The sequence below is a fragment of the Microcaecilia unicolor genome, chromosome 2 (assembly GCF_901765095.1).
Source record: "Microcaecilia unicolor chromosome 2, aMicUni1.1, whole genome shotgun sequence".
NCBI lineage: Eukaryota > Metazoa > Chordata > Amphibia > Gymnophiona > Siphonopidae > Microcaecilia > Microcaecilia unicolor.
In genome coordinates this window covers 349,208,323-349,235,648 of record NC_044032.1, presented here as the reverse complement: position 1 = coordinate 349,235,648, position 27,326 = coordinate 349,208,323, and the positions used below count along the sequence as shown (strand labels likewise).

The window sequence follows — 27,326 nt, the reverse complement described above, 5'->3', positions numbered from 1 at the left end:
TCCTATCCGTATCCTTTTCCCCTTTACACATTGAATTTCAATCCATAGTGATTCCAAGATGTGTTTTATTTCCTGCAGAATTTTCAATCTATTTGATTCAAGGCTCTCGTTAATATGCAATACTACCCCTCCACCAATTCGAGCCACCCTATCACTACGATATAATTTGTACCCCGGTATGACAGTGTCCCACTGGTTATCCTCCTTCCACCAGGTCTTAAAAATGCCTATTATATCTAATTTTTCATTTAGTGCAATATATTCTAACTCTCCCATTGTCAGGGATTCAGGGATAACGTGAGCCCTGGGACCCCTGCCGAGGAGCAGCAGCGGCAGGCAACCCCCCCCCCCCCAATCAACACTGGGCTAGCACACTGGCAAGGCAAGGACTGCAGACGCAGACAAGCAAGCCGGAACACACTGGGCTGGAACTAGGCTTCACCTACACTTGACTGCCGTTCCCTAGGGGTTGAGCCCCTGGGTGCAGCCAGCCGGCAGGGCTTACAGGACTGGGCTTACAGACAGACTGAGACAACAGGATTCAAAACCAGCTTGACTAAAACAGGGTGAAGGATTCGTGGACAAAAACAGGGCCAAGGAATATGTACAAGCTTGGCAGAAGCCAGACTCAAGATAGACTGACAAGCTGGACACAAACAGGATATAAGATACACAGGCAGGGCTGGAACTAAAGCTACGGGTAGAGGGCAAGAGCAGAGGAGGACTAAAGCAGAAAACAAACACAGGACTAAGCTCAGACAGGACAAGAACCACAGCAAAAGGTAATGGGCAAAATGGAGGCAGAACTCAAGGAAGACAAACAACAGAACCAGGAAGGAAGCTAGAAGGCTAGAAGATAGCCACAAGGTTACACAAAACACACAACAGAACTTTAGACAAGAACAAACAGAAGTGACACAGGCACACCAACCAGAAACAAGGCAAGGCTAGGCAGAAATGCAAACTGCAAACAAAACTGACTTGCAGACCTTTGACGATGTAAAGGCACTGAATAGAAAAACACCAGTTCCTTATCAAGGCCCTGACTGATAATGTCACAACTCCAGGACACAGGTAGAAAGCATACTGAAGCACAGAGAGGCTTAACACACACAGGTGCAGTATAGTGAAGTAATTAGAGCCATGCTGGAAGCAGTCAGCACACAGAGACAGAGCTAACTCAGGAAGAACAGACAGAAGCCAGCTCAGAAGCTGACCTCCAGAAATAAGGTGAGTCTGAGAGGGGTCACGACCACAATCGTGACACCCATCTTATTTCTTAGGCTCCTGGCATTCGCATATAGACATCTCAAACTATTTATTTATTGCATTTGTATCCCACATTTTCCCACCTCTTTGCAGGCTCAATGTGACTTACAATACATCATGAATAGTGACAACATGAGAAAACATACGTTTAGTATTACAGAAGGATTTTGGGTAACATGATAATAAAAACATGATAGTATTTTAACAAGCAAATATTGTAAGACAGTTCTGGATATATGTAAAGGAGTTCACTATGCTTGTTGTTCCTATTTACATCATGCTTAGTACTTGACAGTATTAATTTATTTGTTACATTTATACCCCACATTTTCCCACCTATTTGCAGGCTCAATGTGGCTTACAAAGTACCGTAAAGGCGTTTGCCATTCTGGTTGATAACAAATACAAGATTGTGTTGTGGTCAAATGAGATAGACGTGAATCAGGCGTCATGAGTCGAGGGGAAAAAGGATGGTACATTGTCCAGTTTGATCTTTGATTATGTTGTGTTGCAGGGTGTGGGAATTTATGTTGGATCGTTGGGATAGGCTCTTTTGAAGAGGAGGGTTTTTAATTACTTCCTGAAGTTTAGGTGGTCATGTATTGTTTTCACAGCATATGGGTGTCCATTCCATAGTTGTGCGCTTATGTAGGAGAAGCTAGATGCATAGGTTGTTTTGTATTTTAGCCCTTTGCAGTTTGGGTAATGTAGATTTAGGTATGAACGTGCTGATCCGAGTCTGTTTCTAGTTGGTAGATCTATTTGGTCTGTCATGTATCCTGGGACTACGCCATAGATGATTTTGTGGGCCAATGTGCATATTTTGAAGATGATCCGTTCTTTGATTGGGAGCCAGTGGAGCTTTTCTCGAAGGGGTTTAGCGCTTTCGAATCGTGTTTTCCCATATATCAGTCTGGCTGCTGTGTTTTGGGCGGTCTGTAGTTTTTTGTGAGTTGTTCTTTACATCCCTCATAGATTCTGTTGCAGTAATCTGCATGGCTGAGGACCACTGATTGTGTTAGTTTTCGAAAGATATCCCTCGTTTGAGTTTCCACATTGAGAAGAACATTTTCTTTATTACGATTTTTACTTGGTTCTCGAGAGTGAGGTTGCGGTCGATTGTGACTGAGTATTTTTAGGCTGTCTGAGATAGGGAGTGCATGTCCTCGGGTGTTTATGGTTGTGGGTTTGTAGTTATGTTGAGATGAGAGGATAAGGCAGTGTGTTTTTTTCAGTGTTCAATTTCAGTTGGAATGAGTTTGCCCAAGACTCCATGATGTTCAGGCCATCATTGATTTCATTAGTTATTTCATTCAAGTCATGTCTGAAGGGAATGAAGATTGTAACATCGTCTGCATAGATGAATGGGTTAAGGCCTCTATTGGATAAGGACTTTGCCAGTGGGATCATCATCATGTTGAAGAATATTGGTGATAATGGTGATCCTTGAGGTACTCCGCATTCTGCTTTCCACGGTGATGATATGTTTGAGTTTGATTTTACTTGGTATGTTCTGGTGGTTAGAAAGCCCTTGATCCAGTTGAGTACATTTCCAACAATGCCGAAGTGACCAAGGAGTCTTATTAATATATTATGGTTTACCATGTCAAATGCGCTCAACATGTCGAATTGAAGGAAATGTATGCTTTTACCTATGGCTATTTCTTGTTTGAATTTGGCCAGGAGAGTGATTAGGACTGTTTTGGTACTATAGTGGGAGCGGAATCCTGATTGTGAGTCATGTAGCATTGAGTGCTTGTCCAGGTATTCCGTAAGCTGTTTGGTCACCAGGCTCTCCATCAATTTTACCACTAGAGGGATGACGCAACTGGGCGGTAGTTGGTAAGGTCATTTGTTTTTTTTCTTAGTGTCTTTATGGTAGCATCCTACTTAACCCAATACCAAGTCTTCGGGAAAGAAACCTTGCTGTAGCCTGAAGTTTAGGTGGGATGTGAGGTCTTCTATGAATCTGTTATGATTCTATGAATTTGCAATCTTTTGTCTGATTTTTATTTTTATTTAAGGACACCTGATCTACTATGGTCTATTTTGCAACCTATCAGGATACCCTATCTTCCCTGTTTTGGTGATATCTTTGAAAGATACCTTTTCCCGAACCATGTGCTTTTGAGCGACTGTCGGCCTTCACCCCGTTTCTAGTTTAAAAGCTGCTCTAGCTCCTTTTTAAATGCCGACGCCAACAGCCTGGTCCCACCCTGGTTAAGGTGGAGCCCATCCTTTCGGAATAGGCTCCCCCTTCCCCAGAATCTTGCCCAGTTCCTAACAAATCTAAAACCCTCCTCAATGCACCATCGTCTCACCCACGCATTGAGACTCTGGAGCTCTACCTGTCTCTTGGGCCCTGCGTGTGGAACAGGTAGCATATCAGAAAATGCTACCCTAGAGGATCTGGATTTGAGCTTTCTACCTAAGAGCCTAAATTTGGCTTCCAGAACCTCTCTCCCACATTTTCCTGTCATTGGTACCCACATGTACCAAGACAGCGGATTCATCTCCAGCACTATCTAAAATCCTATCTAGGTGATGCGTGAGGTCCGCCACCTTCGCACCAGGTGATCCTCACGTCCACCAGCCACCCAGCTATCTATATGCCTAATGATCCAATCACCAACTACAACAGCTGTCCTAACCCTTCCCTTCCGGGCAGCACTTGGAGACATATCCTCGGTGCGAGAGGATAGTACATCCCCTGGTGGGCAGGTCCTGGTTACACGAGTACTTCCTACTTCACCAGGGTGATGCTCTCCTTTCTAGGAGACTTCCCTCCTCCTAGGTAGCACAGGGGCTACCAGACTGAAGGTGGGACTTCTCTACAACATCCCTGTAGGTCTCCTCTATGTACCTCTCTGTCTCTCTCAGCTCCACCAAGTCTACTACTGTAGCCTCAAGAGAACGGACAAAATCTCTGAGAACTAGGAGCTCTTGACATTGGGCACACACATGTGACATCTCACCGACTGGGAGATAATCATACATGTGACATCTCACCAACTGGGAGATAATCATACATGTGACACTCAATACAAAAGACTGGATAGCACCCTCTAGCTGCTGGACTGCCGACTCCATCTTAGTTTTTTTTTTAGTTTTTCAATAATTTAAAGCTTGCTACAGTATTAAGGATATTAGCCTAATATAAAAATGTCTTTTAGTTTATATAGTATATTGTATGATTTATTTAGTGTTTCCTTCTTAGATGGTAATGAAATGTATTAAAAACTGTAAGAGCACTCCTTGCTTGCTACCCTAATTAAAATAACTAACTATAAATGAAGAGTTGTCCTAAGGGTGGGCAGGAAGACTAAACTAGATCCTGCAGTGCCTGCTAGATTCTGTTAATGCTGTGGTACAAAGTTTTTAAAACTAAGTGCAAAAGACTATGGAGATTAGTTGATAAAATTAGCTTTTTATATTTTTATTTTGCCTATCACTAACATACAATCCCTCCTTTAAACCCCAATCTTTAAGTTCCCAAAGCAAAACAGTGTTCATTTACCTTCTCTCGGAACTTCTCAGAAAGAGACCACTGTCAACATACAAAACGAAACAACAGCGAGAGGGTGGGATCCTGGATTCATCTGCTGCGATTAAAGGAAAGAAAATTAATCAGGCAAGACATAATTTTTCCTTCCTTAGCAGATGAATCCAGAAACTAGTGGGATGTAACAAAGCAGTCCCCAAGCAGGGGGGAATCCAGAAACCAGTGGGATGTAACAAAGCAGTCCCCAAGCAGGGGGGAATCCAGAAACCAGTGGGATGTAGCAAAGCAGTCCCCAAACAGGGGGGAATCCAGAAACCAGTGGGATGTAGCAAAGCAGTCCCCAAACAGGGGGAAACTGCCACTCCATAAGACAGCACTGAAGTGCCAAATCTGGAATCCATGCAACGACATCCAATAGGTAATGTTTGGAAAAGGTATGCAAAAAGGCCCAAATGGCTGCTGTACATATTTCCTTCAAAGAAAAAAAAAAAACAGAGCTCTACCCAAGAGGCTGCTAGAGCTTGAGTAGAACAAGCCCGTAGAGAAAACGGCGAGCCATGGCCCGCCAAAAAATACACAGAGGCTATTGTTGCTTTTGAAGCAGCATTGCCCCAATTTGAGCCCATAAGGAGCACGAAAACATGGCCCAATGTCAAATTTGCTAGTCACCTGCAAACAGCACAGCAGGACCCTTTGTACAGCCAAGCAATGGAGAACAGCAAAGTACGACAGATAATCCTCTGCCCTGAAGATAAGCTGATTGAGATGAAATGCTGAAATGACCTTCGGCAAAAAAAGAAGGAACTGTACATATCGTCACTCCAGACTCGGAAAACTGCAGGGAAGGATCTCTACAATACCACGCCTGGAGTTTCAAGACTCAACAGGCCAATGCCATAGCCACCAGAAAAATTGCCTTCACAGTGTCAGATTTTTCACACAGGCTTTCCACAAAGGCTTAAAACCAAGCTCGTTGCATAGCCTTAACCTAGTCCTTAAGGTTCCATTCTGGGCATGGCCGATGGATTGGAGGCTTGAGGCAATTAACCCCTCTCAAGAAACGCACCACATCCGGATTCGCCACCAGAGAAGAATTCAAAACTCAACCCCTGTAACAGGCCAGAGCAGCGACCTGCACATGAAGGGAATTATAGGCCAAACCCTTCTGTAGACCATCCTGCAAAAAAATAGATAACTCAACAGATGCAGTCATGGGAGATGATGCCTGTCCAGAGCATCATGCCTCAAAGGTGCACCAGACCCGAGCATATGCAGTTAAAGTAGAATGCTACTGCGCCTGAAGAAGCGTTATAATAACCGTGTCCAAATAATCCTTCCTCCTCAGTTTCAATCTCAGAGGAGGGCTCTTCCATCTGAACTAGGCACTGGCAGAGAAGGCTGGGAGACAGAGGGATAAGAAGGTTATGTGTCATGACTCATCTTCGGGTGGACACACACCAAAGTCACTGGTGGCCAGTCCAGAACCACCAAAATGAACAAACTCTGATGGCGCCCGATTCTGTGCAGAACTCTCCCTATCAACGGTCACCATGGACAGATGTACAGAAGCTCCACTTCCGGGCACTTTGGTGTTTGACCTCGTTGCTAACAGATCAATCGCTGGCATGCCCCACGTCTGCTCAATCAGCAAGAAGACTACCAACGACAGTTCCCATTATACTTGGTCCAAGACATTACAACTGAGGAAGTCCACTTGCATATCGAGACGCCCCACTATGTGTGTCACCAAAATGTACTGCAAGTGATACACCATCCTCCATAAGAGAAGGCGAGCCTCCGTTGCTAGAGACAAACTGCGAGTGCACCACGCCGGTTGATATATGCCGCTGTCATCATATTGTCTGGCAGATTTGAGCATGCTTGCTCTCCAGCAAGTCTTGAAATGCTCTCAGCGCATTCAAAATCGCCCAGAGCTCCAACTGATTGATTGGCCACTGCATCTCCATCTTGGACCAGAGACCCTGCACACACACGCATCTCCATCTTGGATCAGAGACCCTGCACCCACACCGGTAAAGACAATGAGCTCTCCTGCCCAACAAGCTTGCATCCATTAAAACTACAATCCACTAGGGTGTTGTCAAATGCATTCCCCACCTCAAGTTGGCAGAGTGAAGCCACCAGCCCATGCTGCGATTCACCAGACTCATGGGACATCAACAACCACCAACTCAGCAGCAAGTGCTGCAATGGACAAATGTGAGCCTTTGTCCAAGGCACCAGATCCAGGGTCACTGCCATAGACCCCAGCACCTGTACTTTGTCCCATTGGGAAGGGCTCAGTGTCCCCAACAGATGCTGAATCTGATCCTGAAGCTTGATAGCATGTGTTTCAGCAGAAATACTATGCATTGTATTGTGTCAAATCGAACCCCCAGATCTCCAATGTCTGGTCAGAATAAGGTGACTTTGGAAAATTGATTCCCAACCCAGGAATTGCAAGTGCGCAATCACTCTGGAGGTGGCAAGATGACTCTCCTGCTCTAACACTGCCTATCAACCAGTTGTCGAGATAAGGGATCAGAGTGTATCCCTCTTTCCATAAGAATGCCACCACCACCAACATGACCTTGGGAAAAAGTCCAGGGAGCAGTAGTGAAACTAATGGGTATGGCCTGAAACTGAAAGGGACATCCCAATATGGCAAAACAAAGATCATGCTGGAGCTTGGGCCAAATGAAAATATGCAAAACATGCCTCCTTGAGATCCAGTGCTGTAAGAAATTTCCCCAGCTGCACCGCCGCCAGCACAGATTGCATCTTCTCCATACAGAAATGTTTGACCCTCAGAAATTCATTCACCTTCTTGGAGGTCCAAAACTGGGTAAGAACCACCCTTTTTTGGAACAAAATAAATGGAGTAGTGGCCCCTGCCAATCTCACGGACTGCCAAACCGAGCTAAGTGCTATTTGACATTTTGGCACAGACACACAAAGGAAATCACCTTGTATTGTTTATTAGAACTGCTATGTGTAATGTTCAATGGAGTTTTTATGCCTGATGATTGAAACTAAATACTTACTGATAAATGCTTAATAACGGTGTTTAAAACCAGAGACCTTGTGTCCCTGGTTTCTGAGGGCTTTTCTCCGAACAGTATTTGAGCTACTTTGACCGTTTTGAGCTTGAGCACTTCTTTGCATGTATTAATGTGTAAATAGGCCTCTGAGATTGAAAGAGGTCAAAAACTCCCCTGGCTGTACCGCTGCGATCACCGATCAGAGGGTTTCCATGCGGAAAAGCCGAACCCGTAAGGACCTGTTGACGCACTTGAGATTTAAGACGGGTCGCCAAGAACCGCCCTTTTTTGGCACCACAAAATAAATGGAGTATCAACTGCACCCTCTTTCTACTGGGGGAACAGGCTGGATGGCACCCAGCCGTTGTAAGTTGAGGAGGGTGTGTCGAATGGCCCGCACCTTGGCGGAACATTTGCAAGGAGATTCCAGAAAAGAGTCTACTATCGGACGAGCCAATTCTAACTTGTAGCCGTTTCTGATAACCTCCAAGACCCATTCGTCGGATGTTACCCTGGTTCACTCCACCAGGAATAGGGACAGTCTGCCCCCAATAACTGGCTGGATATGGACCAGGGCCCCATCATTGGGCGGACCTGGCTGCAGGCTGGTTTCTGTTACCGGAAAGGAAGACCCGCCTGTCATGTCGAAAGGGCTGAAGCCTCTGAAAAGACCTTGCTCTCTGAAAAGAGGCCCCGCGACCTGGATGGTAACGACGTGTATCCCTAAACTTAGGTCTAGGTACCGCCGGTCGTACAAACTTGAACCTGTCCTCTGGGAGGCGCTGGCCCTTAGAGTCATCGAGGTCCTTCACAATCTGTTCTAAGTCTGTCCCAAACAAAAGCTTTCCCCTAAAAGGAAGACTTGCTAAAAGTGACTTAGAGGCCACGTCTACAGCCCAATGCCGCAACCACAACCAGCGACGCGCTGTGACCGCTAGGGAAATCTCCTTCGCCGAAGCCCTCAAAAGATCATAAAGAAGATCCACAGGGAAGGCTAAACCGGACTCCAAGTCCGGCAAAACAGCCACAAGATCTTCCAGAGAGGAGGCTTTCTGTACCCATGATAAGTATGCCCGCGCCGCATAGGAGCCACAAACTGAGGCCTGCAGGGAAAGGGCCGCTACTTCAAAGGACAGCTTCAAGCAAATCTCCAACTTACGATTCTGAGGGTTCCTGAGCGCCGTGCCCCCATCCACAGGGACAGTGGTTTTCTTAGTGACCGCTGTGATTAAGGAATCCACCGTAGGGACCTTCAGCAAGTCTAAGTCAGGAGCAGGTAGCGCGTAAAGACGCGACATACCTCTAAGCAACCTTAAGCCCACTGTCCGGCGTAATCCACTGTGTCGAAATAAGGATCTTCGTGGCTTCATGTACTTGAAAGGAACAAGGTGGGCATTTGGTGCCAGACATAAGAGAGGGCACCAGACCTGTTCCCTCTGACGATTCAGGGGGGAAATGGCCAAAACCTCAAAAGCCCTAACAATTAGGGAGGGGAATCTCTTTCCTGCGAAAAAAGGTGGACAGCCGTCGGATCATCCCCCTACTCAGAGGGCAGGGTGACCATCTGTCAAATTCAAAGGTTCTGAGGCAGAGCCCAGAGACAAAACCGAGCCATCTGTGTCACCCGGCGACGCTTTGGCAGGAAAGACAGAGGCTGCAGCAACCGAAGTTTGCTGAGGAAGAGACGGGGCTGCCTGAAGAGAAGCTCCTGACTTCTTCAAAAGAAAGGCATTGTGCATTAATAAAACAAAATCCAGGGAAAAAGGAACTGCACTAACTGCCCCGAGGAAACCGCCAAAACTATCACCTGCACTTCTGACTCACCGGACGTCTGAGGGGAACCCCCATCACGCTGAACACCCGCTGTGGGCTGACGGCAGCACGACTCACACTCCTCCGATGCTGCTCTCCGGCCTCCACACCGGAAGCAGCGCTTAGTTGCCTCAGAAGGCACTGACATGCTCTACAAACGCCTGCCCCAAAACTGACTCGGCAGAACATCTAGTTCCTCCATACGATTAAACAAAAACAAAGTCTCTTATCTTTTTTTTTTTTAGTCATGAAAGGAAACACCAGATGAGGCCAACAGTCCCGGGCGACAGAGGAAAGGTAGGGGGAGACCGGGAGGGACCTGGCACCACCAGATGTACACCACAAGCTGCAAACAGCCACTCAACCCCTGTCTGTGCTAAACTAGGCCCAAAGGACACCAGTAGACAGATCAAACCAGAGCTGCACAGAGATGTCCCTCCACCTGCTAGATAGAGAGAATACTGAGGTTCAGTTGGCTGCACAGGTCCACATATAGCAAACCTCGGAGGTTCTACCTCCACCTGCTGGTAGAGGGACACAACCCACAAGTCTCTGGATTGATCTGTGGGACGCCATGGAAGTCTTTTTAAAGGTAATGACTTTCATATATCAAATCTGTTTCTGATAAAGCTGACCCAACGTATTCCTATGATATCCATGTTATAAACAGTCAGCATTTTTAACTTCAACTGGACGTATTTTAAGTAGATAAGTATTGCCATACTGGGACAGCCCAAAGGTCCATCAAGCCCAGCATCCTATTTCCAACAGTGGCCAATCCAGGTCATAAATACCTGGCAAGATCCCCAAAAAATACAAACCATTTTATGCTGCTTATCCAGAAATAAGCAGTGGATTTTCCCAAGTCCATTTTAATAATGGTCTATAGACTTTTCCTTTAGGGAGCTGTCCAAACCTTTTTTAAACTCTGCTAAGCTAACAGCCTTTACCACATTCTCTGGCAACAAATTCCATAGTTTAATTACTCGTCAAGTAAAGAAAAATTTTCTCCGATTCGTTTTAAATTTACTACTTTGTATCTTCATTGCATGCCCCCTAGTCCCACTCCACTCATTATTTTATAGACCTCTATCATATCTCCCCTCAACCGTCTTTTCTCGCTTTAGCCTTTCCTGTGTTCAGTACTGGTCTCCGTATCTCAAAAAAGATATAGTAGAATTGGAAAAGGTACAGCGAAGGGCGACGAAAATGATAGTGGGGATGGGACGACTTTCCTATGAAGAGAGGCTGAGAAGGCTAGGGCTTTTCAGCTTGGAGAAGAGACGGCTGAGGGGAGATATGATAGAAGTGTATAAAATAATGAGTGGAATGGATCGGGTGGATGTGAAGCGACTGTTCACGCTATCCAAAAATACTAGGACTAGAGGGCATGAGTTGAAGCTACAGTGTGGTAAATTTAAAACGAATCGGAGAAAATTTTTCTTCACCCAACGTGTAATTAGACTCTGGAATTCATTGCCGGAGAACGTGGTACGGGCGGTTAGCTTGACGGAGTTTAAAAAGGGGTTAGATAGATTCCTAAAGGACAAGTCCATAGACCGCTATTAAATGGACTGGAAAAATTCCTCATTTTTAGGTATAACTTGTCTGGAATGTTTTTACGTTTGGGGAGCGTGCCAGGTGCCCTTGACCTGGATTGGCCACTGTCGGTGACAGGATGCTGGGCTAGATGGACCTTTGGTCTTTCCCAGTATGGCACTACTTATGTACTTATGAACCGTCTTTTCTCGCTTTAGCCTTTCCTTATAGGGAAGTCGTCTCATCCCCTTTATCATTTTTGTCGTCCTTCTCTGCACCTTTTCTAATTCCACATTATCTTTTGAGATGCGGTGACCAGAATTTAACACAATATATGAGGTGCTGTCGCAGCATGGAGAGATATAAAGGCATTATAACATCCTCATTTTTGTTTTCCATTCCTTTCCTAAGTGTATAGTGTTTGTACAGTGTTGTAATAGTTCATGTTGGGCTGCTATGTTACACTACCAATTTGTAAACATGATTAGAAAGGTTTGCACTTTAATCTAAGCAGGCACCAACAATGTCACCTTTTTCTTGAGATTTGGATGAAAATAAAATTTCCTCACTACAATCTGAAGTAATCTGTATAAAGCTTAAGGTACTTTTACAACTTTACATCAAGTTGCCAATATAAAGAAATTGATATTACCTTGTATGTGTTTAGGTACTCTATACAAGTATGTTTTAATATGTATAGAGATATAAACATAAATAGACATACTATTATACAATGCAACAATGTACTCTTCAGATTTCTCGCACCCTCTAATGATGTTTAATCTAAATAACAAGTCATATTATCCTTTGTAAAAAAAAAGTCGCAGCACCTTGCCTTCAGCATATATCTACATTCTCCCCTGTGGCGCTATTCATTAGTTCATGTCACTGCGTCCACACCAAAAAATATTGTATTTAGTTCTGGTCGCCATATCTCAAAAAAAGATATAGCTGAATTAGAAAAGGTTCAAAGAAAAGCAACTAAAATGATAAAGGATGGAACGCCTCTCGTATGAGGAAAGACTAAAGAGGTTAGGGCTCATCAGCCTGGAAAAGAGACGGATGAGGGGAGATATGATTGAGGTCTACAAAATTCTCAGTCTTGTAGAACAAGTACAAGTAAATTAATTTTTTTACTCGTTCCAAAAGTACAAAGACTAGGGGACACTAGAGGAAGTTACATGGAAATACTTTTAAAACAAATCAGAGGAAATATTTTTTCACGCAACAAACAGTTAAGCTCTGGAACTCTTTGCCGGAGGTGGTAAAAGCGTTTATCGTATCTGGGTTTTAAAAAAGGTTTGGACAAATTCCTGGAGGAAAAGTCCATAGTCTGCTATTTAGACAGACATGGGAAGCAACTGCTTGCCCTGGGATTTGTAGTATGGAGTGTTGCCACAATCTGGGTTTCTGCCAGGTACTTGTGACCTGGCTTGGCCACTGTTTGGAAAACAGGATACTGGGCTAGATGGACCATTGATCTGATCCTGTATGGCTACTCTTATGTTCTATCTTTTCTGCATATTCCACAGTCATTTATGGACTTTACTTGTGCGCTATTTACGCTTATAATACATGTCTTTTTCACATTGCACAACCCCCTCCATTTGTTCCTTTCAGTCTCTGTTTTCCAGTATATGCAATGAAAATTGTGTCATACCATCAGACGCAAGATCGGCATGACTTCTTACATTGTAGAAACACAATTAGAATGACACAATGTATGTATATTTTTTACCTATTCACTCAGCTACACGTCTATTTTCAGAAATGTATCTCTATGCACAGCTCATCTATGAGCAACCTTTTTCCTGTTTTGCATGTTTTGCTTACTTTCAATACCATTTGGCTTCAACACTTTTCCCTCCTTTTGAGCTCGCCCCTTTCCTCCTAACATGTAAACTATATTATATCTGAGATAGCCCCCTTTTTATGTTCAGACTGTTTTTGCCTCATTGATGCTCAGAATCACAAGGCTTTTTACCAGCTTTAATTCTTTGAGGTCAGTGTTCCTTTCTTTACCTTTTTACATTATTTTTGTTGTGTTTATATTCAACTATTTAATGTGATATGTTATTGATGCACATTATACAAATGTTTTGCTTTAGAATACACTATATAAACAGCCACCTCATGAAAATATTAGCATATAACGTCATCTTTCTGTAATTTTGCAGATTATAGAGTCCATCTGTTTTAATTCATCATGTGATCACTTTTTATGTTTGTAATTTTTTCACTCTACATGTTTCGTTATATTTTACAATTTAAGGTTTTATGATGTAATATGTTCTTTTTTAGACTGATGCAAGGACACTAGCCGCAACACTGTGCTGTCGAGTCCTTTGAGCACTTTTATGCAATAAAAGAATTTTTTTATACTGTCAGCCATGTGGTCCTTCCTGGAAGCGTCCTGACTATACTACTCTGCCCTTACAGCATAGTGTACTACTTACAATGTCAACACAATCTATATAAATAATTCCCACCTCCAACGTTCTGAAGCGCACTCCGTGCCACTGAAGCCTGCCCCTGAAGCCCCCCCCCCTTGTAGCGTTCGTAGGGTCTCAGCACCACTCATAGCCCCACCCTCAGCCCCGCCAACTCCCGACATAATTCTCAACTCCAACGTTCTGAAGCTCACTCCGTGGCTTCACTGCAAGGACCAGGGTTCATGGGTTCGTAACGGTGTAGACATCCATCTCTGCCCATCTGTCTCTAGCCCGCCCTCACGTCAAAACGTGATGACGTCGAGGGCGGGTAATCACACAACATGACACCTCCTCCAACATTCTGAAGCTGACTGTGGCTTCACTGAACGATTCACACGGCATCTTTAAAGAGTCGGAGGAAAAAAAACCCTTTCCAAACGACCTCCGTTTCAAAGGTAACTTTGTTGAAGGAGAAAAGGGAGCATTTGCCAGGTGGCCTTTGCTGCTAAAGCACGCTGGCTCTCAGCGCCCCACGGAGGGAGGAAGGGAGGGAGGGACGCCCTAGAACTGGGAGGGAAAGGGGGAGGGGGACCCTGGAACTGGGAGGGGGGGAAGGGCCACCCTGGAACTGGGAGGGGGGGACGGCCAACCTGGAACTGACAGGGAGGGAGGGAGGGGGCCCCCTGGCACACACTCTCATTCTTACACACACACTCTCTCATACAGACACACTCACACCCAGTCTGTCACACAAACACACTCGCACCCAGTCTGTCACACAAACACACTCGCACCCAGTCTCACTCTGTCACACAAACACACTCACACACACATTCACTCTCTCTCTATCACACACTCACTCTCACATACACTCTGTAAAACATACACACTCCGAGAAAAACCTTGCTAGCGCCTGTTTCATTTGTGTTTGAAACGGGCCTTTTTTCCTAGTGTGTAATAAAATGTTTTGACAGTGTAGGTTATAAGCAAAGATGGAACATATAAGTAGGTAAGAGAGTAAGAAGCATTAGAAAATAAGGGACTAATTTAAAGGTATCTTCTGTTAAGTCATGCTTATCAATTTCCTTGTTTTTAATTTAAAAAAAACTAACTCCCCTGTTTACTAATGCTTAACTCAAGTTATCTGCAGAAGGGCCCATTTTATTCCTATGAGCCCTACTACAGATAACTGGAGCTAAGATTAGTAAACAACCCCCTAAGGCATATTGGCATGCTGTTTTACAGCTTAAATACTGAAGCTCTTTACAGTTAATGAAACATGCCACATCCACAACATGAGTGTTTTGTTAAACAACATCTGATGTTTTAAGTCGCACATGAAGATCCGGGCACTTGCAGAGACAAGAAAATAGAAGTCGGTAACAGAATAAACAAATAGTATCTTTCTATAATTTGACCATTGTTTCTGCCTATCCAAGCGCCAACAACCACAGACAGCTTTATCATTGATTTTAACCGATTTAGCTTGACATGCGTATATCAATCAATAAAACTAAACTAAGTTTATATTATTGAACATTTTAATTATTGCTGCGCTGAAACTGGTTCTTATGCATTGGAAAGATAACTCTATTCTCAATTCTACTTTTTGGTGGCATTCAATTTTACAGGATTCATAAATTTGAAACCTCTGTTGCAGACAAAATGGTTGAGACGTTCAACTGCTAAAATTTGGTCTCATGTGGATAATTATCTGAAATCTTATAATTTTAGATAAAGATTTATTATTTTGATTTGCAGGTGTTTTTTTTTTTTTTGCTTGTTTGAATTCTGTGTTACAGTTGATGTTCTTACTTGATGTTATTGCTTGATAAATTGTTTATCTTTTTCTAAAACCAATAAAATTCTTGGCCATAAAAAAAATAAAGTTTATATTTTCTGTGAACATATTTTGTTTATTGTGTTTAAGACCAGAAGGAGGAAGCGTCGGAGCACAAAGGATATATTGTGAAAAAATGCATTGTTAGTCAAATTAGAAGATGTGTTCTTACATTTAGTTGAAGTTCCATAACTTATTTCCGTGGAGAAGACGAACCCAACAACTAAACTACTTTACGCCAAATTTTAGAGGGTATCGGGGGGGGGGGGGGGGGGTAGTAGTTTTGCCTTCCTACTCGTCGATCTTCTTTGCCCAATACGTAGTGAGACAGACTACACTAATCAAGCCTCCCAGCCCCGGAATAGAGCAGCAGAATTGGTCTACCATCCGCGATCCTGTACACTCAAAACTACAACGCTAGAAATAACAAGCAGACTCTGGAGGCTTAGGTTGGTTACAAACAGATCCAACCCTGAACGCTCAGAACGGCCGAGACAGCTGGAAAAAGACACACACACAAACCGACACAGTGATCGGCGGCGTTTATTCCCCACCCTTCACTGTGTGCCCGGGACTCCTACTACGGGAAGACAAGAGGTGTTTCACACCCACCAGAAACACAGAGAGATACCCACCCTACAACAAAAAGAAATAAATTAGTCTTACTATAACTTGCACTCTTCCATAATTACATACTCCGGCTCGCGGTCCCGGCAACAGGAAAAGGGGGGAATTGTGGGAAAACGAGGACTTATACTCACCTGCGGAACCGAAGCGGTAGCCAGGAGAGTTCGCGACACCACTGCTAAGAACCAAAGACACTATTTCATTCTACGTCGCTCGTCGTAGCTCTAACCGTTGTTTTGGCTTTGGGCGAGCGCAAGTGCAGACTGCGCTGCCCCGCCCCACACACACTGCCTTCCAAATTCCCTCACTTTCTATTTCTCAGGCTTTACAGCAGATACATTCACTTTCGTATTCTCCGGCTGACGGACCTGCTGCTCAAACCTCACGCCCTCCTTACGTCCCAGGAAGTGCGCATGCGTATTCGCCATGCGAGGCTGCGTGCGTCTGCGGCGACACTTGCTTGCCCCCGAGGTGCGAACCGCGACAGAGTTTAGAATAGACCCGAACCGATGGTTTGTTTAAAGCAACAGGAATCAATGGGGGCCAAATATTTTTTTCATACATAGAAAATGGGGAAACCCATCAGGTTTGTGTATGTTCGACAGTTTACCCTAAACAATTCAATTCTAAAAAGAGGTGAGGATTTAACGCAGGAAAATGGGTTTGGGGGGAAAGGGAGAGAGACAAGATTGAGACAGGAGACGCCGTGACGTCAAAAAGCTGAAGCCAAGCAGGTTGATCTTCCCTTCTCTCTTTCCCGCTCAACAATCATCCCCATACATCCAAAACAAAGCAAACCTATGATCTGTTGCATCCACGTTATTGCTGTTTTTTTGTTGGTAGCATCTTTATTTTATTTAATTCATTTTTTCAAACATGCCAACCTTGTGCAGGATGAAGCGCTGCCAAGTCACTCATTCCAGGAGGGAGACTTTTTGGCCTGGCCTGGTTTAAAACTTATATAGTGGCCTAGTGGTTAGAGCACTGGTCTTGCACTCCAGAGGTGGCTGGTTCAAATCCCACTGCTGCACCTTGTGATCTTGGGCAAGTCACTTAACCCTCCATTGCCTCAGGTACAAACTTAGATTGTGAGCCCCCCTGGGTCAGAGAAATATCCAGAGTACCTGAATGTAACTCACCTTGAGCTACTACTGAAAAAGGTGTGAGCAAACTCTAAATAAATAAATATCCTAAAGCAGTGTAGTATTTGTGGGCTATGATTCTATCCATTAAAATCAATGCTGTAGGTCCCATAATGCACCAGGATGTGATTGGCAGATATTCAGACCTGCCAAAAAGTCTCCCTCCTGGAATGGATAACTTGGCAGCTCTGAGGATGTACATACTACTACTACTTATCATTTCTTTAGCGCTACAAGGCATACGCAGCGCTGTACACCATACATGAAAAGACAGACCCTGCTCAAAGAGCTCACAATCTAAATAGGACAGGCAAACAGAACAACTAAGAGGTAAGGGAATTAAAGAGGTGGGGATAAAAGGGTACAGGGCAACTGAGTAGTGGTTAGGAGTCAAAAGCAGCATTAAAGAGGTGGGCTTTTAGCCTGGATTTGAAAACGGCCAAAGACGGGGCTAGACATACAGGCTCGGGAAGTCTATTCCAGGCGTGAGGTGCAGCGAGATAAAAGGAACGGAGCCTGGAATTAGCAGTAAAGTAGAAGGGGACAGACAAGAGAGATTTATCCACAGAACGGAGTACCCGAGGGGGGGGGGCGTAGGAGAGACAAGAGTGGAGAGGTACTGGGGAGTGGTAGAGTGAATGCACTTATAGGTCAGTGAGAGAAGTTTGAATTGAATGCGGGAACGGATAGGGAGCCAGTGAAGTGACTTGAGGAGAGGGCTAATACTACTACTTATCATTTCTATAACGCTACTAGACGTACGCAGCGCTGTACACTTGAACATGAAGAGACAGTCCCTGCTCGATAAAGTTTACAATCTAATTAGGACAGACAAACAAGAGATAAGGGAATATTTAGAGTGAGGATGATAAAATCAGGGTTCTGAACAAGTGAACAAGGGTTAGGAGATAAAAGCAGCATCAAAAAGGTGGGCTTTTAGCTTAGATTTGAAGACGGTCAGAGATGGAGCTTGACGTACCGCCTCAGGAAGTCTATTCCAGGCATATGGTGCAGCAAGATAAAAGGAACGGAGTCTGGAGTTAGCAGTGGAGGAGAAGGGTGCAGATAAGAGAGATTTACCCAGTGAACGGAGTTCCCGGGGAGGAATGTAGGGAGAGATGAGAGTGGAGAGGTACTGAGGAGCTGCAGAGTGAATGCACTAATGTGAGCATAGCGACTCTGGCGGAAAATGAGTTGCACAGCAGAGTTTTGGACTGATTGAAGAGGAGAGAGATGGCTAAGTGGGAGACCGGTGAGAAGCAGGTTGCAATATAATGTACATAGAGGAAGTATCAGTTTCATAAAGTAGTAATTACTTTTAAATCATAATCATTGTGTCATTTGGAGGGGATAGTTATAGGGAATCCCTGTTTTCAGGCAGCAATGCTGTCACCTAGTAAAGGGCCACCAAAACAGACATGTTATGAAAATCAGGTGCTCAACAATCAGAGTTACTATTTATAAGTACAACATTTTTTTTAAACATTAATTAGATTGGGAGCATGTAACATCTTTTTTTCTTCTGCATACATAAAAAGGAAAACATGGTATGTGAGAACTTGCTCCTTTTGTTTTGTGGAATACAGTGGTATAAAAATGCACATGCTTTTTTTTTATTGCTACTATTTCACAGAAAGTTATTGAATAATGAGGGAAGAGTTCCTTAATGCAGAAGTTCTGTCCAGAGTCAATCTAAATGTGCTAACATTGCTAGTTCCACAAAACAAATATCTGTGCCGTTGTGTAATCTACTATAATAAAAAGCACCTCCAACGTTCTGAAGCTGACCGTGGTACACTGAAGTGAAGGGTTTGTAAGTCTGTCACCATCTCTCTCTGTCCCGCCCTCGTGTCAAAACGTGATGACGTTGAGGGCGGAACAGTGAGAGGGAAGGGCACGTCACATGCATGACGGTGTAATGGTATCAGTTTATTACTGAAATATGTAGCATATTTGGTAGATTATATATATACACCAATATATTTGTGCAGCTCTTAAAAATACAATGCAGCAGAACTGGCTTTCATTCCAAAAAGCCCTCTCCCCTCTCCCTTTGGGGAATATTTACAAGACAAAAGTACTGCTGCAGTGGCAGGGACCTCACCTTGTTTTTTCTCATTCCTCAAACAAAAGACTAAGACTGCTTTAAAGTTTTAAATTGACTCTATTCCTCTGCCCTCCCACCTAACAAAAGATGGACTAAGGTGGACACCTGAATAAAACAAAGAAACTCAGGGGAACCATAAACAGGACATTTGCTTGTCAAAGGTATACCTGCCCCTCCCATCAGCTTCCAGACATGTGCAGAAAGGATGTGTATCTGCCCCAGAGACTGAACAGGACATCAAAAGACATTTGCCAGCAGAGTCCAGACTGTAAGTCTCGTGATGTCATAAGACATGGGACCAACTCAGGGGTCGTGTGCAGACCAAGATACCACAATGCTTTGCAAATGCTCAGGGGTCGTGTGGAAACCAGGAAATCAGAACAGGGATCCACATGGCATACCCTCCTGCAGCTGCAAGGTATAAAAGCAAAAGCTGTTTCCCCAAGATTCAGATTCTCATCAACTGCCAGCAAGTAAAATTCTCTTCAACTGCAAGCAACTCGGATTCACTCACTGCAGAAGCCCTCCTGTCCTCAACATGTGCTCATCAATCAGCTGGACCACAGCATGCTTGTAACAAGGACTTGTAAGTTGATCTAGCTGCTACTTTGTTCTATTTTAAGCACAGATTACCTGTAAAAGATTCCTCTTTTAAAACCTACCTCTCGTGTGCAATTGTATATTAAATCAACCTTTTTTGAAGCTAAAAATATGGTCTCTTTGTGTTCTGAATATATATACTTAATTTATTTAATTTATTGCAATTATCACCTTTGGTGATTGGTGGAGAAATTAATATCCTAAAACTTATAAATACAGCGCTTGCTCTTAAATTATAAACAGTAGCGAGTTGCTCTCGAGCTATTTTCCCCAAAATAACTCATTTCTTCCAACATATTAATTCGTGGCGAATGTGGGCAAAAAGTCTAACATATTAATTGCCGGAGAAGTGGGTAGAATTTCTTGTAACATATTAATTTGTGGAGAATGTGGGTAGGTATTCTGTGCTAATAGAATGAGGTAAATAGGTAAATTATATTTTTGTATTTTGCTGCTTTATAGTGAACTGAGTATCAGGTTTCATTAATTAAATTTCCGATTGATAAACTGATAAGGTTTTCAGGTATTCAGAATGCTGTGCTGGATGGACGTTTGGTCTTATTTAGGTACTTATGCACTCATGTACTTTATGTATCTCATAATCAAATCTTTAGGCATGCTCTGGCATAAAATAAAAAACAATTTTGCAGTTTCTTTTGAGAAGGACATAGATAACCCCACTTTGCCTAAGCAATGCGTAGAATCCTCTGTCCCTAATCCTTGGACCCATAATGTAACTGAAACAAAATGTGATTTATATTCAATTAAGGAAGGGAGCAAGAGAATTTCTGCATGCACTTGGTTAATGTGGGCCATGTGTGAGAGAGCCTTAAAAGAGCATGCAGAATTGAATGAGAAATTACTAGCCAGAGAGAGAATGTATGCAGATAGAGAATGAAAAGGAGTTCTTAATCACAATGACTAGTTGCTTAAGTTATCAAGTAGATTCTCTTAAACAGCAAGTCCAACAGCAGGTAGCCCAAGAAAATCAGATGCAGACCCAAATTTCAGCCTTAGAAATACAAGCCAGCCAGGTCCCAGACTTGAAGCATTTAGTCAGAGAGTTATCACTGCAGACTCCCACTCTAGGTGAAGAGCATGCACATTGTCACAGGGAGATACAAACCTTAAAACAAAAGCTACAGGATTCACATTTGCAGGGGTCAGCCTTTACGGGTCTCCCATGTGCTCCTCCAGACCCAAATACAGCTACAGCCATGCCTGTTTCAGCTGTGGTAACAGTATCACAGTCCACACCCGTAGCAGGAGGTTCAACTAGAACCATTAGTTCTCAGACCCCCCCACAGCATCCAAAACCTCAGCACATATATGCACAACCTGTTCTGCAGTCTGATTTAAATGATCATGATTCAGCTCCTCAACACACAGATGCACCACCTGGGCTGCATTCTGATCTAAGCTCCCATAGAAGGGAATCTCTAATAAAGAAATCAGCTCCTAAGTATGTAGCTACTGAAAACCACAAGCAAGCATGTGACATTTTAAACTCTCATGTAGCCTTGCAGATATTGCAGATAGCTAACAATAAAAAGAGAAATTTGCCGCCAGATAAACAGAAACTTTTAACTGCAAGTCCTGCTGGACCAGAAACTGACATTCTGTCAGCTCTTCCTGCAATTTAATTCCTAATAAACATGAGGAGATGCATCCAGCCTGGACTGGACTTCTCCACAGCATGACCCACTCTGCAGATGGCAGGGAAATCCAGGTGCTTAATTTGTAAAAATAGGGCGGACAGGAAAATAGAAAAAGTTTTTGCTATTAACCCTTTGTAACACTGTTAAGAATTAAAAATATAGCTTCTATTGTTCTTTTGAACATTTAAGATTTAGTAATGTCTCTTTGCAATAAGTCAGATTTAAAATGTCTCTCTGTGATAGCTTCTGTTGTAATTTGTTTTTGATATAATATTGTTTAAGGATTTAGAAATGTCTTTTTTCTGATGAGTGACTCCCACTGGAGTTGAAACTAAAATACTGGGTAAGAAGTTTTAAAAAATGCCTCCTTATAATAGGTAACTCCCGCTGGAGCTGAAACTTAATATTGTGCTTTAATGTGAATTAACAAGATATGCTTATTTTTATAGAAAAGAAACTAAAGCTTAAGAAAGTAAAGCCTGTCTGCACTGCACGCTGCTGCTCGCATACAATGGTCTAAGATTATGGGAAGGAACTGTGAACAAGAGAGGGATCCCACACCAGAACCGGAGAGCCATGTGACCTGCTAAATTAATGTATAATGTGTTTTTCTGTCTTTTTCAGAGTTCGAGTGTAAATCTAAGATTAAATCTAAGATTTTATGGTGCTAGGAATTAATATATATATGGCTATCTCAGATATATTTCTAAATAAATAGATCCGATCCTGTTCTACTTATATTTTAAAAATAAACGGATCTATGCTGTTCTACTTGAGATAAAAACCATATATAATTTTGCTAATTGTTGCTTATTTCTAAATGAATGAGACTGCGGTGGTAATCCAGATGGATGCCGCAGGTGATGCTTTTGGTGCTCTTCGTGCTTTATTAATTTTGCTAATTGTTGCTCACTTCTAAAAGAATGAAAATGCTTTGGCAAATCCAAGATGGATGCCGCGTACGTTGCTTTTGTGTTCTACTTACAGGTTAAGCTCAACCCTGGATCTGGAATGGACGATCGGAGACCTAAAGGCCTAATAGAGTTCTTTGTTTGTTTGTCATGTGGTCTCCATGTTACATGTTTGTTTTATGTTATGGGGTACACAGAGAACTATAAACAGACATTAATAGACCCTCCCTACTAACAGTCCCTCCATTAGTTCACATTGTACCATGTCCTTGCCCAAGAAAAAAAAAAAAAAAAAGAGACCATTTTCACTGGCAGACGAGCTACAGAAAAGATTATCATACAAGCTACAGACGTATATTAAGTTCTACCAATTGCTATCTAAGAATATATATTCACAGGTGTATATTTGAAAATATGAGCAAAGGTTTCTCTTTACATGATCTATCAGGTGCAATCAGTACAGGGAATGTTTCTGACCTTTTTAGTTTCTTCTACATTACAGCCAGTACGTGCAAAATGCTTTCTCTGAAATGAAATATTGGCTGTGTGCAAAGCAAAATTAACATATCTTTTCTAAATTCTTTACAACATTAAACACATGAGTATTGTCTATTAATTTGCTACATTAAACACTGCTAAAGCAGATAAATATGGTAACCTTTTACCACACTCATTACCCATAAAAGGTTTCTCTCTGAAGAATAAAAAGTTTCTCTCTGAAAGGTAGTCCATGGCACTATACCATGACTCTGTTTTTGTTTATGATTAAGTAAATATTATTGCATAGGAATGATAGGAATAATTGTTTTGTGTGTAAATTATTATAATTGCATACATATGTCTTTCTTGTTTCTAATGAAACAGTAGCCTCTGAAATAGAAAATATAGGGAAACATTCACAGTGTTAGGAAACATTCATAGAATATTTTTCCTTGGAATGTCAAACGCTGAAAATATGACTGAATAGATTGTTCCACCCCATTGCGGTGGTAAATTGGTCAATTGTGCACTCTCATGCTATTGATTTTGGCTAGCATACTGGGTAAGATATCCTGTGGCACAAACTTGGGAGCAGCCTATGCCCCTGAGCAGGTGACACAAAAAGAGATGGTCTCTGGAAATAGAGCAAAATGACGCTTGTGTGGCTGAAGTCATATAAAGTGTACTTGCAATCCTATTTTAAACCAGAGCAAAGCCATACTCTGCCACCTGACTGAATGGAAGCCTAATGAAACTGAACACAGAAAACTTAACCCTAGCTACCTAAATGTAAGTCATGAGTAAACAAAAGTAATAATGATGAGTCTTTTTGCTTATAACAGTCATATTCCAGCTAAGGACATATTCCAAGATTCATAGTGATGTGACATAGTAGATGACGGCAGGAAAATACCTGCACGGTCCAGTCTGTTCAATGTCCATTATTAAAAGATTCACCTCTCCCAATACACATGCCCATGTAAACAGTTCAGTACCTTTGCTATTGTTCTTTTGAAATTATGCTACTGTACGAGGTTGTTAGAGATGTTTTTTTTAATTTTAGCTTTTATAGTTCATTTTATGGCTCCTCATTCCAATATATTAAAATTTTATTTTCACTCGGAGCCAAGAGAGGGAATGTAATGGTATCAGTTTATTACTGAAATATGTAGCATATTTGGTAGATTATATATATACACCAATATATTTGTGCAGCTCTTAAAAATACAATGCAGCAGAACTGGCTTTCATTCCAAAAAGCCCTCTCCCCTCTCCCTTTGGGGAATATTTACAAGACAAAAGTACTGCTGCAGTGGCAGGGACCTCACCTTGTTTTTTCTCATTCCTCAAACAAAAGACTAAGACTGCTTTAAAGTTTTAAATTGACTCTATTCCTCTGCCCTCCCACCTAACAAAAGATGGACTAAGGTGGACACCTGAATAAAACAAAGAAACTCAGGGGAACCATAAACAGGACATTTGCTTGTCAAAGGTATACCTGCCCCTCCCATCAGCTTCCAGACATGTGCAGAAAGGATGTGTATCTGCCCCAGAGACTGAACAGGACATCAAAAGACATTTGCCAGCAGAGTCCAGACTGTAAGTCTCGTGATGTCATAAGACATGGGACCAACTCAGGGGTCGTGTGCAGACCAAGATACCACAATGCTTTGCAAATGCTCAGGGGTCGTGTGGAAACCAGGAAATCAGAACAGGGATCCACATGGCATACCCTCCTGCAGCTGCAAGGTATAAAAGCAAAAGCTGTTTCCCCAAGATTCAGATTCTCATCAACTGCCAGCAAGTAAAATTCTCTTCAACTGCAAGCAACTCGGATTCACTCACTGCAGAAGCCCTCCTGTCCTCAACATGTGCTCATCAATCAGCTGGACCACAGCATGCTTGTAACAAGGACTTCAAGTAAAATTCTCTTCAACTGCAAGCAACTCGGATTCACTCACTGCAGAAGCCCTCCTGTCCTCAACATGTGCTCATCAATCAGCTGGACCACAGCATGCTTGTAACAAGGACTTGTAAGTTGATCTAGCTGCTACTTTGTTCTATTTTAAGCACAGATTACCTGTAAAAGATTCCTCTTTTAAAACCTACCTCTCGTGTGCAATTGTATATTAAATCAACCTTTTTTGAAGCTAAAAATATGGTCTCTTTGTGTTCTGAATATATATACTTAATTTATTTAATTTATTGCAATTATCACCTTTGGTGATTGGTGGAGAAATTAATATCCTAAAACTTATAAATACAGCGCTTGCTCTTAAATTATAAACAGTAGCGAGTTGCTCTCGAGCTATTTTCCCCAAAATAACTCATTTCTTCCAACATATTAATTCGTGGCGAATGTGGGCAAAAAGTCTAACATATTAATTGCCGGAGAAGTGGGTAGAATTTCTTGTAACAACGGTGTCGTCGTCCCTCCCTTCCAGTTCCAGGCCCCCTCCCTCCGAATTTTAAAAGTCATCTTCACTTACCAAGTCAGGGTTACGGCGGCCGCCAGCAGCGGTAAAACGCATGCAGGCTCGGCCCTTCTCTCTCAGCTGTGGTCCCGCCCTCATTTCCTGTTTCCGCAAGGGCGGGACCACAGCTGAGAAAGAGAAAGAAGAGCCGAGCCTGCACGCATTTTACCGCTGCTGGCTGCCGCCGTAACCCTGACTTGGTAAGTGAAGATGACTTTTAAAAATCAGAGGGAGGGGGCCTGGAACTGGAAGGGAGGGACCATGACCCTGGAACTGGGAGGGAGGGGGGCCCTGAAATTCGAAGGGAGGGAGGGGACCTGAAACTAGGAGGAGGGAGGGGGGACCCTGAAACTCGGAGGGAGGGAGGGGGATGACCCTGGAACTCGGAGGGAGGTGACGACCCTGGAACTCGGAGGGAGGGAGGGAGGGGATGACCCTGGAACTCGGAGGGAGGGGGGAAGACCCTGGAACGGAGGGAGGAAGGAGGGGGAACGACCCTGGAACTCGGAGGGAGGGGGACGACCCTGGAACTCAGAGGGACGGAGGGGGAACAACCCTGGAACTCGGAGGAACGGAGGGAGGGAGAGGGACACTGGAACTGGGAGGGAGGAGGGGGCCCCTGGCACACACAATCTCACACACACACACACTCTCTCTCTCTCACAGACACACTTGCACCCAGTCTCGCTCTCTCTCTGTCACACACTCGCACATTCACTCTCTCTCTCACACAGTCACTCTCACACATACTGTCTCAAACATACACACTCTGAGGAAAACCCGTTTCATTTCTTTGAGAAATGGGCCTTTTTTACTAGTTTATAATAAACTGCACCTTGGGTTTTAGGGGAAAGGTCTCCTAACGTCACAATGCCTGTGTCCTGTATTCTCACTCATCAACCAGACATATTGTTTGTTGTCGTGTGTGACTAATATAATCATCGACAAAAACCCCCCGACATCCTTTTTTTTAACGTATAGGTGCAGTAATTTCTCCACATTCAAATCGTGTACTTAACACACAAATTTTTAACTATTTTTGTTATTTCATCACATTACTTCAGTCAACTGCAATGTTGCATAAAAGATGGTGCGCTGGTATAGTAGTAGTGAAAGGACAAACACTTATCTGCAAGGTTTAAACAGCTTTTAAGTGTGTTAGTAAGGAGACGGCTCTCATTAGAGTAGGGATTGTCTGGCTAGCTGTAACCTGCCGCCCCCCCCCCCCCCCCCCAATTGAGTGCAACACCCAGCTCTTCCCATCAACCGAGACAAAAGTGTATGTGGGATAATTCTGAGGCTGTAAAAAGCAGGTTTGGCCAAAAGGTTAATATGGCATAGGGCCAGGCTACAGAAACAGATTAGTCTATGGGAAAGGTAGTATGCTACAAAAAAGGGCTAAGTCCAAGGTAACATGAATAGAATAGACTTAAAGCCTGGAATCGCGCTGTTCCAGGAGACGCAGCCATTTACGCTAAGGCGAACTTGATGTAAATGCCTGCATCGAACCTTCCGGGCGGAGCAACGAATTCTATAACCACACACAAAGAAAATAGAAACATCCATATCACACCCATATCAAATTGTTCGGCACAACCCCTTTTCAGATGTGCGTGGTCTGATTTACGTGGACTATGTTATAGAATACACTTTGTAGGTACGGTGCATAATTTCCAATTAGTGCCAATTATTGCCGCTAATTGCATTCCAACCTCCAATTAGCAGCACTGATTGGCTATTTAAACAATTATATTTCACACATTATATGGTGTCTCCGCATCTCCCTCCGTGTGGGTAGCCGGGGTGGCAGCCCTTGATAATCCCGAGACACGACTCCACTCCGCCTTTTCTGTGTGGCCTTTTTTTAATATCGAAAAATCATATCCATGAAC

At 43.2% G+C, this 27,326-nt stretch overlaps 1 protein-coding gene across 7 annotated transcripts in view; it reads right to left on the bottom strand.

Moving 5' to 3' along the window:
* Nucleotides 1–16,408, bottom strand: part of TDRD7 (tudor domain containing 7) — a 432,711-nt gene extending 416,303 nt beyond the window's left edge. For 2 of the 7 annotated variants that reach the window (XM_030194444.1, XM_030194448.1), the window contains exon 1: nt 16,197–16,406. The gene's annotated coding sequence lies outside the window, so the exon portion shown is untranslated. Of the gene's footprint in view, nt 1–16,101; nt 16,142–16,196 lie in introns of those variants that run through there. The other 5 variants (XM_030194445.1, XM_030194451.1, XM_030194449.1 and 2 more) reach the window with 4 other exon arrangements.
* Between the last annotated feature and the right edge of the window lie 10,918 nt (nt 16,409–27,326).